Here is a 17,137-nt window from a genome sequence, read left to right on the forward strand (position 1 = left end):
AAGCAGTCAGACACTCACCAATCAGCTATTATCCTAGCAGAGAACAACTTAGCTACTTTGGACAACCCCTTTAAGAGCAATTTCCTGGCACTGATTTCAGAAGAACATGTAGATAATTCCATATACACGTTTTGTGTGTTTTTTGCCATAATACCAGCTGTACCAGGCGTGTTGTAGAGATAACAACATAAGCCTCGGCCGTCCTTTGAAGTAGCTGGTTGTCGGCCCGGGCGTTTAAAGAGCTGTTTTGTTTTCATAACAGTTAATTATCTACATGAGAGGAATGGGTAGAAAACCTGTTATTATAGGATACAGTATTGTGTCATTTTATCCCTCTACACACCCAAAAATATGGCAGCTCTGACACGAATGGTCTCTGATAGCCCCCCCTTCTCCTTCATCATGATCTCCAGATGTGTTCTGCTGGTTCTAATCTGTCACATTGACTTCCAGTCACACACCTGAGAAGATCCTTCTTTATTTCCATGCCAAAAACATGTTATTGCTCCCTTTGTTATTTTAGGATGTTTCTATTGATTGGGCAGTGAAACGCACCAGATATTTGGGATCAGAACTGGGCGCTTGTTAGTATTTTCTCTTCTTTAGGAGGTATATTATGATGCTGAATAAGGCTTGTCCAGACTGGCCCGTTCTATAACATTTAATGAGAGAACATATTCATTTTATGAGAAACTGACTGCTGAAATCCCTACTTTGCACAATAATGGGGGGTCTTGTGTCCTCTTTTTTAATATAGCAATCATTGAGAATGGCTGTGATAGTCGTTATGCTTGAAAAAATTTTCCACTCTTTCCTTGTGGACAGTGGTGGTGAATGACGCAGTGGTCAGACCTTCATCATCAGACCTATCCTGAGTCTAGTTGATATGCTGTAGTCTTGGTTAAACCCCTTTAAGGTCCAGCACAGCCATAGAGATCCCTGAAAGCTCCAAATACAAAGCTACAATATAGCCACCATGGGAGTCCAGGGTACAGCACCATATATCCATAATATCACTTATTATATATCTGTAGGAAACTACCACCATACCACAATGCCATGTTGAGTCACCTACCACAAGGTCAAATGATGTCTACAGAGCTAGGCTGCACAAAACCATTTTGGGAGTCTGGGAGCTCTCAAACCTCATGAAGTCTACAGGTCAGTAGGATTGTCCTTATGCTGATTTTTAGCACATGGATAGAAAACCCATAAAAGAACAAAAATTTTAACTTGTAACTAAAAGAAAACCTGCCATTTAAATTAACCCCCCAAAAAGAAATGCTTCATTAAAAAACTGATTAAAAATAATTTCCCTTATACCTAAATGGTTCCACGGCAGCAATGTTAAAAAATCAGTTTGTAAACTTATATGCAACTCACCCGAGGTGAGTCCAATGGTACTAATTGAGTCTTGCATATTAAATTTAACTAGAATTGCCCTGCCTCCTTGTTCACTCTAGGTCTCACTTCTAGGACATGCTGCTGTATGGAATTAGTATTTAAGGACCAAAATTCTACGACAGGCATATACAGCTCTGTTTACTTATTTTCAGGGGTAGAAAAATCTTTGTCACATGTTTTACATGGTGCCTTTCTGGAACATTGAGAGGGGGCTCTGTTACATCATCATTACAACTTCATGTAATGTGACCAGGGTGATGACATTTGCTTTACCCAGTAACATTGAAAACTACCTCTGGTATGTATCTGTAGAAGTCCATGGAGGCATGCTCTGATGTCATGTGATCAGATACATACATGAGGTAGATGTTAATGTTACTGGGTAAAGGACCTTAGATGACATCACCCTGGTCACATGACATGAAGTGCTGAATGTTAAGGAGGTATATAGCATGGAGAGGAGTTGATGGGAGGAGCCATCCAAACAGGACGTGCTCCCTCTGATGCCAGGTGCGATAATATTAACCCCTGAACATATTAGGACGTACATGTATGCCCTTATGCCATTAACGATGTATGAAGAGGGTGTTGGTTGCATTATGCTGCAAACACCCACAGCTGTTAACTATTTACCTGCCAACAGTGAAGCCAACAGCAACACTGTTCATTTCCATGGCAACCCGAAGTCTGTATGAGACTCCAGGATGTGTTATAGATGTCTGTAGGATTGCAGTATATGGTAGGAATTATCAGACCCCTAAAGGTTCAGCTACCCTTTTGGGTTCTAAAAAATAGGAAAAAAAAAGTAAAAGAAAGAAAAAAAACCCCTTAAAATTAAAATCTCCCCCTTTTCCCTAGAACTAATATAAAAATAAACAAATAAAATCATAAACATGTTAGGTATTGTTGCGTCCCAAAAGTCTTGATCTATTAACATTTAAAAACTCTTATTCTTGGCGGTGAACCCCATACTGGAAAATAGTGCGCAAATGTCAGAAACACTACTTATTCACTATTTTTCAAAAGGAAAACATTTCATAAAAAGTGATCCATAGATCATAAAGTCTCCAAAATGGTAGCAATGTAAACGTCATCATGTCCGGCAAAAAATGACTCCATATTAAGGTCTACATGCCGAAGTATGAAAAAATTATTAGCGTCAGAATAGGGCAAAATGTTTTAATTTTTTAAAATCTATTAAAGGAACCTTAAGGGAACCTACAACTACAACGATTCTACCTATAGGGATAGCCCTTTTTAGAGGTAATCCTCACTTCCCGCTATCTTTTTAAAATCTTCAATACCCCAATATGTAAATTTTCTAAAGCAGCTACTGGGGCGTGGAGTAGCTGGACATGAGGCTACACGTCGCGGCTACTCCATGCCCCAGTAGCCTCTTTTCTTCTCCATCCCTCGTCCGAGAAGCCGGAGTTCTGCGCATGCGCAGTAGCTCCGGCTTTGGAGTAGTGGCCGCCCAGCCGCGGGCCGGCCGTTCTGCGCACCGAAGATGTCAGGGTAGGAGGAGAAAAGAGCCTACTGGGGAGTGGAGTAGCCGCGACGTGTAGCCTCATCTCCAGCTACTCCACGCCCCAGTAGCTGCTTTAGAAAATTTACATATTAAGGTATTAAAGATTTTAAAAAAGATAGCTCTAAAAAGGGCTATCCTCACGTCCCTTACTACCTTTATTGGCAGAATTGTGGTGGTAGGTTCCCTTTAAAGGAAATCAACCAGTTATGCTTTGGAGGTGTGAGCTTACAGAAAACTTGTGATTCTTTTCTTTTTACAGGCCACAATCTATTTTGTTAGAAAAATAAGTTTTCAAATCTTGCTCTAGCGCTTCCATAACACAGAGTGCGAGCACTGCTATGGCGCTCGGCGCTGTATCTTTGCATTATGCACTAATCCTGTCTGTGTAAGCACATTCTCCTCACTCCCCGGCTGCCGGCTGCTTAGTGTTGCTAATTAATTTGCCTACAGCCGACTAGGGCAAGACGTAAAAACTGTGTCCACATGAAAATGGCGCAATTTTTTATACCAATACATTGCATTTGGAATTTATTTCCAAACTATTACAATAATACAGGTAATAGAAGGGTGGCATTTAGTTAATAGGACTCCGTGGGAACTTGTCACTAGCTGTATTTATGACAAATGTGGTGACAGGTTCCCTTTATAGCAATCTCAGACTAGACAGGACAGTGATGGAAGGGATGTACCCCGGTGGTGCAAGACCATGTATATGATACGGCATCCATCTGCCAGCAGGTGCCCCAAAAAACCCTTGTATTTCTTTATTTTTTAAAGAAGTGTTGGATGGACGTTGTATGTTAGAAGGATCTTTCCTTGGTACAATATGATACAGATTCTCTAAATTGGTAGTTTTATCATAATAAGGTAGTAATATACAGTTTGCACTATTTGTATTCACAAACAAATTGTGAAGAACTGAAAATGTTTAGTTTTATGATTTGTAAAGCGCTACGGAATTTGATGGCGCTATATAAATAAAGATATTATTATTATTATTTTACAGAGATGATCTGCTTACTCATCATTATGAAGGTAAATGAACAGTCGGTATAGGGACAACATACTTGACCCTTATAAACTATATGAATGAATGGGTTAATGGAGATGTCCTGTAATGTGGTTTCTCGTAGTTGTTACACTGCGGGTCTGCGTTGTGTTATAGATGATGTATGAAGCTTTGTGTATGTATTTCCGGTATTTCTCTGGTTCCCGTCATCCCTATGTCATGTCCTGTCAGACACGGAGAACTATTAGGTGGTGCCCAGTCCCTATAAGTATAATGACAGATAGGTGAGGAGGCCTCTGTGTGTATGTAATGCTTCTCACACGTGTACATGAAAGAACTGAAGAAGCAAGAGGGATATTTATTATGGTTTCTCCGCCGTTTTAGCAGCGATCCCACCGTCTTTTCTTCTTTCCAACCTATTATTAGAGCTCGGCATTAGATAAATACGATTTTTTGCCTCCTCTGACTTCGGATCAAAATTGGGGTCTGAAGCGACACTAATGCTAAAGCAACTATCATTTTTCAGGCACATTAGGGGGACTAGGCCCAAAGAAAAATGGTCAGACTGCAGGAGTCCCAGTTACCGTGTTTGAACCAATATTTGCCTAACCTATTTTGATTATAATTTTGACCTGTCACCGTCTAGGAGACCAAACGTAATTTGATGAAGCCCTTGTGCTTGTCGTGTGTGCATCAGTACTATTAAAACATAATCCTAAAGATATGGGTTTTGTTGAAACCAGTCATTCAGCTAAAATCCCTCCACAGAAAGTCACTTTCCGTGCAGACAATACGTCTTGTTAGTGATGTCATCCATCTTATGGGGGGCTTCCTCTCGCTTCCGCTCGCTACACATCTTGTCCATTTAACCCCGGCATGACTCATGTCCATGGTGTAATTTAGCATTTCAGAAAAATTAAGAAATCCTTACATGTTTCCACCCAAATTAAGGTATTATCAGATGATGATAGATGACAACTCTGCTGTCCCAGGGCATGTTGTAACCCGCACAGGCATCAGGCATCTCTATGGTAGTGGGAGAGAAGACTTCAGGCCATGGAGTAGTTTATGTCCTTTTACTAAACAGCTAAGCTAATAATAAGAATAATGATTGCGATTATGGGATAACATTTACTCAGCATTAAAAAGGCATTTTACTAGGGACACTTACTCTTGGATCCAGGCACCATGACTGTGTAATCTTCTTAAATGTGTTATCTGTGGCCTCCTTCATTCTAAAATCAACTTTTAAAGGAAATCTACCATCAGGATGAAGGATTGTAAACTAAGAACACTGATATGTTGGTGTACACCCCCTCTGCCAGGATCTGTTCTTCTTTTTGCTTCTTATGCCCTGGTTTTTATGAAAAAAGGCTTTAAAATTATGCAAATGAGCATGTTTTGTGTGGGTTTCCTCTGGGTCCTCTGGTTACCTCCCACACTCTTAAAACATACTGGTAGGTTGATTAGATTATGAGCCCCCCCCATGGGGACAGGGACTAATTTGGCAAGCTCTGTGAAGCACTGCGTAATCTGTAGGCGCTGTATAAAGAATTACCGTATATACTGGAGTATAACCCTAGTTTTTCAGCTCAAAATTTGTGCGGAAAAACCCTAACTCGGCTTACACTCGAGTCTATAAAAAAATGAACACAGTATTCACCTTTGCGACGCCCTCCGTAGCTCCTATTCTTGCTTTTGATGCTCTGGTGCCTCTTTGGGTCCTTCCGCTCCTCTGAAAGGTCAGTACAGTGTTAATTCTTTTTTTACTACAGGGGGCTGGCAGGCTATATACTGCAGGGGGCTGGCAGGCTATATACTGCAGGGGGCTGGCAGGCTATATATTACAGGGGGCTGGCAGGCTATATACTACAGGGGGCTGTCAGGCTATATACTACAGGGGCTGGCAGGCTATATACTACAGGGGGCTGGCAGGCTATATACTACAGGGGCTGGCAGGCTATATACTACAGGGGCTGGCAGGCTATATACAACAGGTGCTCGCAGGCTTTACACAACAGGGGGCGGGCAGGCTATATATACAGGGAGCTGGCAGACTATATACTACAGGGGGCTGGCAGGCTATATACTACAGGGGCTGGCAGGCTATATACAACAGGTGCTCGCAGGCTTTATACAACAGGGGCTGGCAGGTTATATACTACAGGGGGCTGGCTAATATACTGGAAGGCTGTGACCAATGCATTTCCCGCCCTCGGCTTATACTCGAGTCAATAGGTTTTCACGTTTTTTTGTGTTAAAATCAGGTACCTGGCCCTTTACTCGGGTAGATTTATACTTGCATATATACGGTAATATTAATGATATATACTTGCTAAATGCTGAAACTAAGAGGATGCTCAACTGTGGATGAAGGTGGATAACAATGTGATAACACACTCCTGTGCAGAGAAGAATGTGAGGCTCCCTGGGCTTATTTACGATACTGCCCACTCCAGGGAAAACAGAGCCTTTGTTTCTGTAATGCCCATGTGATAATTTACTAACCAATGAACTATGGACATTACTTCTTTATCTTTAACTAACCAAGCCCTGGTTCTGCCCCACTGAACGTTTCTGAATGATTTTTTGTGATGCGAATAAAGCATCTCACATCTGCCAGCCTTGCATTGCATTAGTGCTCCACAGAGATTGAGATATTATACCATACTTTGTCTTGGTGTGATTTCTTTAAACTCACTCTGTGAATTTTATTAGTAATTAGAGAACCTGAGGTTGTGTAAACAGGGCCTCTGTGTTGCTTCAAAGATTGTTACACAGTGCAGGAGCAGGGTGTTTGAAAGAGTGTGAAATTAAATCCTCTGTTTTATTATTTATTATATGACTTTAGTTGTAGTTTGCAGAGAAACCATCTTCTCCCACATATATCTATATAGACCAAGGAATGGATGCGCTTTGTGCGCGGCGCAGGTGATTAACACACACAACTTTATTTGGTGTATCCAGATTCCTCTGATTTCAGATCTTTGAAGATGCTAGAAACCCTTGTGCCTCACGTATTTAGGCGGTAGGCAGCTTTCTGTACTCCGGCCAAATACCTATGCTGGGATGAAACCTGTTAATCCTGGTGTTGAGTTTCAAACCAGAGCAAGTTTCCACAGAATAGCAGAGGAGGCTCCCCCAAAACAAAGCGCCTTTAGAAAGGTATGAAAAAATGTTGACATTCTCTTTAGCCTCTTGGACACAGATAGACAGTTGTATGTGATTCCCCTGATTATCATGGACAGATTTAAGTCAAAGAGACGCATTGTATTTCATTTCTTGAAACAAAACTTTTTTTTTTTTTGTCCTTAAAACATTTTCTTCTTCCCCTTGGATTTTTAAGCCTTAACCACACTCATCAAAGCGTAAAGCTCTCCAATTCACTGCATGGTGGTGAAGCACTAAAGAAAGCAATACCATTATATGGAAGTAAGTGCAAGCTTTGTGTCATACTTAGAGATACTAATCACACTTTGGGATAAGCACACTGGCTGGATGTTTTCACAACATTTTAATACGTAAATGCTCTTGTCAGTCACTTGACAAGGAAAACTCTTGAGGCACGCGCATTATGTGCATAGCAGACATACTCGCCTTGTTATGGTCTGCTAGGGAGCTTTGGGCTTAGCGCACTTCTAGGTGGTGCTGGAGGATCTTTGATCCATGAAGAAAAAGGTCTTGGCGCTTTCTCTACAGTTAGAAGAATTGCCCACACACCAAGAAGTAGCATATAACTAGTAGTAGTAGTTATATTCCTGTTTAGTAATAATAATTAATAATAATTCTTTGTTTATATAGCGCACACAGATTACGCAGCGCTGCACAGAGCTTGCCAAATAAGTCCCTGTCGCCATGAGGCCCACAATCTAATCAACCTACCAGTATGTTTTGGAGTGTGGGAGGAAACCGGAGGACCGGGAGGAAACCCACACAAACACGGAGAGAACATACAAACTCTTTGCAGATGTTGACCCTGGGATGTGAAATGTATTAGGTTTTGGCCAATTGGATGTATTAAACAGTACAGGCGGTCCCCTACTTAAGAACACTCGACTTACATACGACCCCTAGTTACAAACGGACCTCTGGATATTGGTAATTTACTGTACTTTAGTCCTAGGCTGCAATAAACAGCTGTAACAGTTATCACAGGTGTCTGTAATGAAGATTTATTGTTAATCTTGATTCTTATGACAACCCAACATTTTTAAAATCCAATTGTCACAGAGACCAAAAAAGTTCTGGCTGGGATTACAATGATAAAATATACAGTTCCGACTTACATACAAATTCAACTTCAGAACAAACCTACAGACCCTATCTTGTATGTAACCCGGGGACTGCCTGTATATGTAGACTTGATGGACAGTATATATACACTTTCTACCTAAATTCGGACACATTTAGGAAAATTCCCTACATTGTAAGGTACCACAGGGGGGGGAGGGGTTATCATTGTTGATTTTTTTTTAAAGCCAATCTACCATCAGAATCCATCATGATAAACCAGGGGCACTTACTCATAGATTACATTTGTGCTAATAAGCTCGAAGGGCTCTGGGAGTTGTTACCAGAGACCCTCAATGCTAAAGATTTACAGGCTGTTACAATGAGAATAACATGCCTCTGTCTGTGTAATCTGGTAGCAGCAGGAAGTGTAGGTGGAGGGGCCTGCTTTGCTCCTTGTAACAGCCTCTAAAGCTACAGTACTGAGGGGCTCTGGAAACACCCCATATCTCTTTAACATAATTTTAAAAGTTGATTTTAGAATGAAGAAAATATAAGAAGATTACCACAGCCAGTGCCTATATCTACTGTTTAACCCCTTAAGGACACAGCCATTTTGTAGCTTAAGGCTCAGCCCGATTTTTTGGATTCTGACTTGCGTCTCTTTATACGGTTATAACTTTTGAACACTGTTACTTATCAAAGCGATTCTGAGATTGTTTTTTCCCCACATGTTGTACTTCATTTTAGTGGTAAATTTTGGCTGATAAGTTTTGCATTTATTTACAAAAAAAAAGAAAATATGATAAATTTTTGGAAAAATTTGCCATTTTCGAAATTCAAAATCATTGCGTTTTCAGGCAGATCGATTTACCACCTAAATAAGTTGCTGAATAACATTTCCCATTTGTCTACTTTACATTTTCATAATTTCTGAAATGTCTGGATAATTTATTTTGATGTTACGCGGCTTACAAATCGAATATCGCTTTTCCGGATTTTCAGAATTGACTATTTTGGGGATAAATACAGTTTGGAATTAAATTTTACATATTTAGCATCAAAACCCCCTATATAACCAACCCATTTTCAAATCTGCACCCCTCAAGCTATCAGAAACAGCTTTTACGAAGATTGTTAACCCCTTGAGATCTTCATAGTAATTGAATCAAAATGGAGGTGAAATTTAGAATGGTCATATTGTTCCCTTATACGTTCATTTAGCCCTAAAATTTACACATTTCCAAAAGATAAAAAGAGAAAACCCACCATACAATTTGTTCTGCAATTTCTCCTGAGTACAAAGACCCCCCACATGTGGCTGTGACTTGTGTTATGGGGGCACAGCGAGGCGCAGAAGGGAAGGAGGGCGCTGCAGCTGCCAGGATTTTAGTTTCCTCATTGGCCCCTTTTGAAGGCTATAAAATTTTCGCTTTTTCGTTATTGGGGCCATGTGATGCCATTTTTTTTGCGGGATGAGATGCTTTTTCCAATGTTACCATTTTGGGGTTTGTATCACCTATTGTTGAAAATTTAGGAACGTTTTTTGAGGACAGGAGTAGAAAAGCATCAATTCTGTACTGGATTTTTTACTTCTTTTTTTTTTGGTGTTCACCGTATAGACTAATAATCATGTTATCTTTATTCTATGGGTCGATACGATTACGGGGATACCAAACATGAATATATTTTCTTACGTTTTACTAAATTTGTCAAACAAAACCCTAATGTGGGGAAAAATCTATCATTTATGTATTGCCGTCTTCCAAGTGGCATAACGTTGTTACTTTTTTGGCTACGGAGCTGGTTGATGGCTTGTTTTTTGCGGGACATGTTGTACATTGCACCAGTATCATGTCGCAGTACATATGGTTTTTTGATCACATTTTATAGCATTTTTTGTGGGATTGAAAAGGTAAAAATCATAATTTTTGGAGGGTTTATAACAGTTTTTTTTTACGGCGTTTATCGTGCGGGTTCAATAATGATTTACTTTTATTCTACGGGTTGTTACGGACGCGGTGATACTATATATGTGGGGTTTGTGTTATGATTTAGACTTTTTTTTGAGTTATATGTCTCTTTATATGTTTTGGGGGTTTGGGGCATTTTTAGTGATTTATGACTTTATTTTTTTATTGAATAACTTTTTTTTTTACTTTTTCACTTTTATACCATGGGACATGAAGAAGCAATCTTCTGATTGCTTCTTCATGATAATATTCTGCAATACTCATGTATTGCAGAGTATTATCAGTGTCAGCCTATGCACTTGCATAGGCTGGCACTGTGCCAGTAAGATGACGTCACAGACGCCATCTTACTGGCAATTCTTGCAGGTAACTCTGGGGTCCAGATCGGACCCCAGAGTTACTATAGCAACGATCGGCGCACCCCGAAAACGGTTCGGGGGGGCCGATCGTGGGGGAAAGATCCCCCAGATACATGTTAGATGCCGCGGTCGCGCTGACCGCGGCATTTAACGGGTTAAGCACCCGCGATCGGAGACAACTCCGATCGCGGGTGTTACACTGGGGTGCCGGCTATTAGTTACAGCCGGCACCCCGTCTTTCCCGATGCCGGTTCGGCTCAGATCTTGAGCTGAACCGGCATCAGCTCAGCGTCCGATATATCGGACGCTGAGCGCTAAGTCACTGCGCTCAGCGTCCGATATATCGGACGCTGAGCGTTAAGAGGTTAAGTAGGTTTGTCATGCTTTGTTTTGATGGTAGATTTTCTTTGGTGTAGTCTGTGTACATGGGCATCATATGGCTTGTCTTCCTTGTGTACCAAATGCTGCATATCTGCTTTCCCACCCACTTTTCAAAAACATGAGTGCAATAAAAATGCAAAATGTCCCAACATTTTTGAGAAAATAATTACCAAATGTTGTCCAAATTTCATGACTTTATTATTTATTTTTATTGAAGGCCTCCATTCACTTCAATGGGAGACATATTAATACTGTGTTTCCCCAAAAATAAAACAAGGTCTTATATTATCTTTACATTACTTGAAGGGGGTGTCTTATTTTTTCCCACGAACAAAAATCCACATTTGTTCTTGAACAAAAAAAAATTCTACATTTATACAAATATATTGTCATCATCTTTTGGAGCATCATCATAACTCTTCAAACCCCTTTAACCCATTGTGCGCCAAAAAACCCTGTGCAATTCAAGGCAAATCGGAAATATTCAGGAAACCCGACGGAAATGCGTCCAACGGACCCTTAGTAAATGTGCCCCACAGTTAATTTTAAAGTGTCATTTTAAAGAGGAGAACTTTCATTTAATATCACAGAAATTTGGTGCATGGAGATATCTGAAGATGAAGTTAAAGCTTGTAATATATTAAATCACACTCCTGACTGTAAATTTAACATCAGCTGTTACTGGTGGCACAGTATTTGTACAAAATTCAAGTGGAGATTTAAAATAACACCAGAACTGTATTTCTAGGTACCACGGTTCAGCAGATATACCTGTTGTAACTAGGTCTTATTTTGGGAGTAGGGCTTATGTTTCACCTCTACTCTGAAGAGGCTGATAAATCATGATAGGCTTATTTTTGGGGTATTCTGCATTTTATTATGTCCATAGTCAAGATCATTATCAGTCTAGTCAATAACCTACAAGCTAAACAGGCTAGAGGGGGGCTAATAGCTCCTAATAGGTAACGCTACAAGCCCTCGGGACAAGTGAAATCTGTACTCACCTGTTAAACAAACAGAGGGGAGTCTACAATCAGAATCTAGGAGATTTGCACTTATACAAATAACAAATTAAAGTTAATTATTAACCAAACTAGGAGCACAACTCCTTATAGACTTTTAGCTGTATTCATCCTGCTGGGAGCTACCCAGCGGCATTAAGGGTGAATACAGCTGTGGACCAGTGATGGATTGTCATAAAAGAGGATTTTATGGACCAGTGGTTTAGTGTCCCAAATCACACTTTACCAAGTCCATCTGTGGACACAATCAAAAAACAAAGAGGCTTTATACTTACCTAGAGATGAGTCTGATGAGGTGCATCGGACCCATCTCTTGTGCTTCCTGCGCCTGCGCAATTCTTCAGAGCAGCCAGAGCAGTACAACCCGGCTTCATAGCGCAGCTACGCAGGTGCCGGGAGCACTAGAACAAGGAAAGTATAAACTTTTTTTATGTTAGCGGACACATAAGTATTTGCTAAAGCCTGGACAGGGGGGCTAGTAGATTAGCAACTCAGCAGGTACTCTTTTAATAAATTTAGGTACAGTTCCATATATCATTTTTAAGGAGAAGGGGGCCCAATAGATGTCTGCTATTGAGCTCCGCCTCTCCCAGTTAAACCAGTGCATGGCACCGACAGATTGTAAAAATTGTACAATCTTCTCAGCTCCTCTTGCTGAAAATGCTGCCTGCAAATGGCACAACATGCACAATCTGCTCTGCTCCTCCTGTTGTATAACATGCTGTCTGGAGATAGGACACTATAATAATAATAATTCCATTATTTATATAGCGCACACAGATTACGCATCGCTGCACAGAGCTTTCCATATCGGTCCTTGTCCCCAGTGGGGCTCACAATCTAATTAACCTACCATTATGTTTTGGAGTGTGGGAGGAAACTGGAGGACCTGGGGGAAACCCACACAAACACAGAGAGATCATACAAACTCTTTGCAGATGTTGACCCTAGTCCCTATGTACAATGTGCTCTGCTCCTCCTGTTCTGTAACATCCTGCTTGTAAGTAAGACAAATATACAATCTCCTCTTCCTGCTCTATAACATGCTACTAGTGAATAGGACAATATGTACTATCTGCTCAGATCCTCTTGCACTATAACATACATGAAATAACTTTCCTCAATTCTATTCCAATATAAACAATTGTATCAGAGAGAACAATGAACTTGGTGTATTGGAGGGTAGCATAGAGGGATGAGAGTGTGTGGGTGGTCATCTTGTACAGACCTTGTTGTGTTAAGGTTTGATTTATGAATTCAGTCAGAGTCACTGTGTCACTATCTCCAGGTTGACATGAAAAGCAGCACATTCTTTCTCCTTTTAGCATATAACCTTATATTGTACTGATTTTTTTTTTTACTGACAGAGTTTTAAACGTTTTGAAAGTGTGAGCAGTCATCACTTTCATTTCTATATTTCTATTCTTTTGGTGGAGTATTATGATTGTCATAGTACATTTTTATCCTTGAAAATAACAAAGTCCTGACTCATCATGCTTAGAGGGTTTTGTATTTTTTATGCCCTGGTCATCTTCCCATTCTTTGCCTAAATGGTTATAAGTTATTTAGAACTATTATTACTTTCTTTTATCCATGGTATGATAAAATTTCCTGAGAATGCATAATGATTCTGATGTCATACGGGTCAGCAATGGATTTATGTCATGTATGTCACATATGTTTTCACAAGGAACATTGGGGGGACAGATGTTTGCAACAGTTAAAAAGCAAAACACGTGGTTCCCCAGCATCAGCAGTGAAAAATACCTGACTGTATTGCAGACACATAAGCCTTTATTGTCATCCATGATCCGAAAACGCCGCTGAGAACTAAAAAATTTTCAACGGCCAACGAATCCGTTGAAATAAAAGGAAATGTGAAAAAACACAAGGTCAAAATGCTATACGGATGTGTGATTAAGTAATTTTTCTGGAAACGGGGGTACCGTAGTTTGTGGGATGGTGCATTTGTTGGGTTCTCAGCCCAAGTAACATAGAAAAAGCAACATGGCACATCTTTTTTTTTTTAATTCAAGTGATTATATACAAGTGCTTTATATACATCTCCACCATTAGGTTTCATATATTTGAATATAAGGAAACCGATCACATTAGAAATTGTTGCTGTGACGTTTCGGTCTATCCGACCTTTGTCAAGCTAGATCTAAAGGACGTTTGGGTCCTGTTATTGCATGGGTGGAGGAGGGCCTCTCCTGCATTGAAACTAAAACCTGTAAACTTAACTTTGTGGACCCTTATTGAGTTTTATCTACATTCCCGAGGTGATCATGGGTTACAATTTGTCCAAGAACATGTTTGGTGTTTAACATAATAATAGGAGTATAATATGTTTCTTGCTTTTTACTTTTTGTGATGTCAGCAGACAGGTAATGGAGTAGTGGTACCAATATATGCCCAGACTGGTTGCGTACAACAAGGCCTGGGGGCTTGTGTTATTCGGCCTGGCTCTCTACCCCTATGATAGGCTAGGGTATTCCTATACTTACCTTTCACTGCCCCTCAAAACTACAGCACTCTTCTTATTTAGTCCTGTGTGCGGTGGCTTAACGTGCTGGCTCTGAAACCAGCAGACATGATAATGTCATCACATCACGTCTGCCGGCTTCAGGGGCGGCACATACAGCAGTCACACACAGGAGTAAAGAAGAAGACTGCTGCTTCTTCAGGGGAGCGGGGAAAGGTGAGTAAATGATGGCTGCTGTGGGGGCATTCTAGCTACTTTGGGGTGGAGTCTGGCTGCTGTGTGGGGCAAACTGGCTACTATGGGGGACACTCTGGCTGCTGAAGGGGTAATCTGGCTGTGATAAAATGATGAAGTGATAAAATGACCACAAAGCTCATGAGGCCCCTGTGGAAATTGAGTTTGGCACCCCTGACCTACAATATTCAGGATCTATATCTGGCAGTTATGGCATTAATTCTCAGAAGTGACTTTAATTCCATATGTGGTGAATAGTCTTTAGAGGAAGTCTTTAGGAGAGCTTTACTACACCTCTATTTCATTTAGAGTATCATTATGTGTTTGTTGTATTTTAGGATGACCTTAAAAAGGTGGATGTTCCTTTGGGCAGACTTAGTCCCAAAACCCAGTACTACAAATACACAGTGTAAATTCTGCTGACAATATCCGCCATGTTACCTATCCTATAAAAATTATATCCTACATCATTCCGCTTTGTTCTACTTGGTTATATTTGGGAATCCTTCATTTGTGACCTCAGCGTAGGGGACCTGCCTCCTGAGCCATAACCATTCCAGGGTCTTTCTCCCATAACACTCTGGTCAGTCAAGCAGAACTATCTCTTTCTGAAGCCTACAAACAAAAGGAGGGAATGCTTTCAGGACCTCTTAGATAGCGGCCTTCACTTCTGCTGACATGCCGCCTGACAGTTGCTCAGCTCGGCTTTGTTTTACAACAAAGAGAAGTGGCATCAAACAAAGGGATTCACCTATAAAATGAATGGGTTTAACATATCTGAAAGTAAGGATCACACCACTTTATCAAATGCTCCTGTATCTGATATCCAGGGGAGATTCTGCCTCACAGCTCTGTCGTTATTTATCAGCTCAGTAATGTGGCTAATGCCCTGTTCCTGCAAGGTGATACCAAACATAAGGCTATGGAGAGTAGGTGGGATGTTTGTGTTTGTTAGAAAACAATCCTTCAATTTAAGGTGTAAAGCCCTCGTAGGATCAGTGTGCTTAGTGAGGCGGCTGTAGCATTGTTGACTGACAACATGATCCTCTCTGAAACCCTGAAACACTGTGCAAATGACGCTAAAGAACAAAGCATTCTCACAGCGAGAGGGCACCGGGGGCACATGCCCCGAGACTCCTAAACCAAGCCCTTCGCTAAGTTTCTTTGTAATATTCCTCACTTTATTTTTGGTAACTGCCTCGTATATTTCCTCATTCTCTAATTTGAAGCATAACTAAACTTTACTTTTGCTGGGATTTCAATAGGATATGTAAATTGATAACATTTTATAATGTATTCACTAACTGGATTTAGTGGCCACCTCACTTCTTTTTTTTTGTTGTACTGTCTGTCTAACTCTGGGGACAGGATATGAGGTAATATACAGATATACATCTATTAATAGTTCTGCACCGGTATCTTGATATGTAAAGTGAAGCCTCCCGTCTATCAGGATCAGGGGTAGGGAACCCGCTGGACCACCGCGAGTGATGACGGACTCGCCGACACCTAGTAGTGGAATCTGAGTGGCACCCGGTTTTCACCAGAGCCCGCCGCAAAGCGGGTTGGTCTTGCTGCGGCGGGTTACCACCAGGTTCCTGCACAGGCTCGACTTTCGCAGAGCAGAATCGGGGAAGGCAGGAGGTCTGGACAGGCAGCATGGGATGGAAGTAATAGGCAAAGCAAAAGGTCAGGGCTGGCAGCAGAGGAGCGAAGTCAGCAACATAATCAAGGTCACGGGAAATCACCATGCAAGCACAGGACATAAGGAAACAAGCTTTGTCTAGGGCATGGGGCACAAAGATCCAACGCGGTATGTAGGAAAGGGCCGGCTATTTATTAAATTAAGGGGGCGGCCTTCGCCAATCAGCGGAGACATTGTGGGAACCTGGACAGGTAAGGAGGCCTGCCATAGATGTGCTTGGAGAAATAGGGGTGCACGGGTGTGCCTGCAACACCGGACCTGGGTCCCAGGAGCACTCATGACACTATCTTTTACCTCATCGACCAGATATTCCAGTCCATAAAATGGCTGCAAATATGGGGGCATGTGATCTTATCTGTCCATGAACAATCGACAGGATTTAATCTTATATTCATGAAAACTATCATAAGGTCCTGACATGGTGATTGTTCACAGACAGATAAGATCACATGATCTGTGGCCATTTTAAGGTCAGGAATGTCGGGCTGATAAGGTAAAAGACAGGAGGCTAGTAAATGACCTAATATACTGCCGCCGCCCCCCCCCCCCCCAACACACACACACTTACACACACATTACCAAATACGTGAGGTAAAGGGGCCAATGTCTTTAATGTCCATAATGGAGGATAGAAAACCACTTATTGTTGATTCTGTAATTTAACGGGAAACCAATTGAATATGCATAATGCAACTTCATATGATATGTGTTCAGGGAAGAGGGAGATAGAAAGCGCCATACTCCCTGTGCCAGGCCTCAAGATAGAGGCTACCTGATTGCATTTAGTCCTATATTCTGAGACGTTTA

At 41.1% G+C, this 17,137-nt stretch overlaps 1 protein-coding gene and 1 long non-coding RNA gene across 5 annotated transcripts in view; one reads left to right on the forward strand and one right to left on the reverse strand.

Moving 5' to 3' along the window:
- The window catches only part of MICU3 (mitochondrial calcium uptake family member 3), a 92,961-nt gene that overhangs the window by 26,549 nt on the left and 49,275 nt on the right, over positions 1-17,137 (forward strand). The gene's annotated exons all lie outside the window — the stretch shown is intronic.
- Positions 459-1,609, reverse strand: LOC140106659 (uncharacterized). The gene is made up of 2 exons (XR_011850835.1): positions 1,384-1,609; positions 459-652 (listed from the first exon to the last, which is right to left on the reverse strand). It is a non-coding gene; the product is annotated as an uncharacterized lncRNA (long non-coding RNA).

Source organism: Engystomops pustulosus, chromosome 1 (genome assembly GCF_040894005.1).
Source record: "Engystomops pustulosus chromosome 1, aEngPut4.maternal, whole genome shotgun sequence".
Classification (NCBI taxonomy): Eukaryota; Metazoa; Chordata; class Amphibia; order Anura; family Leptodactylidae; genus Engystomops; species Engystomops pustulosus.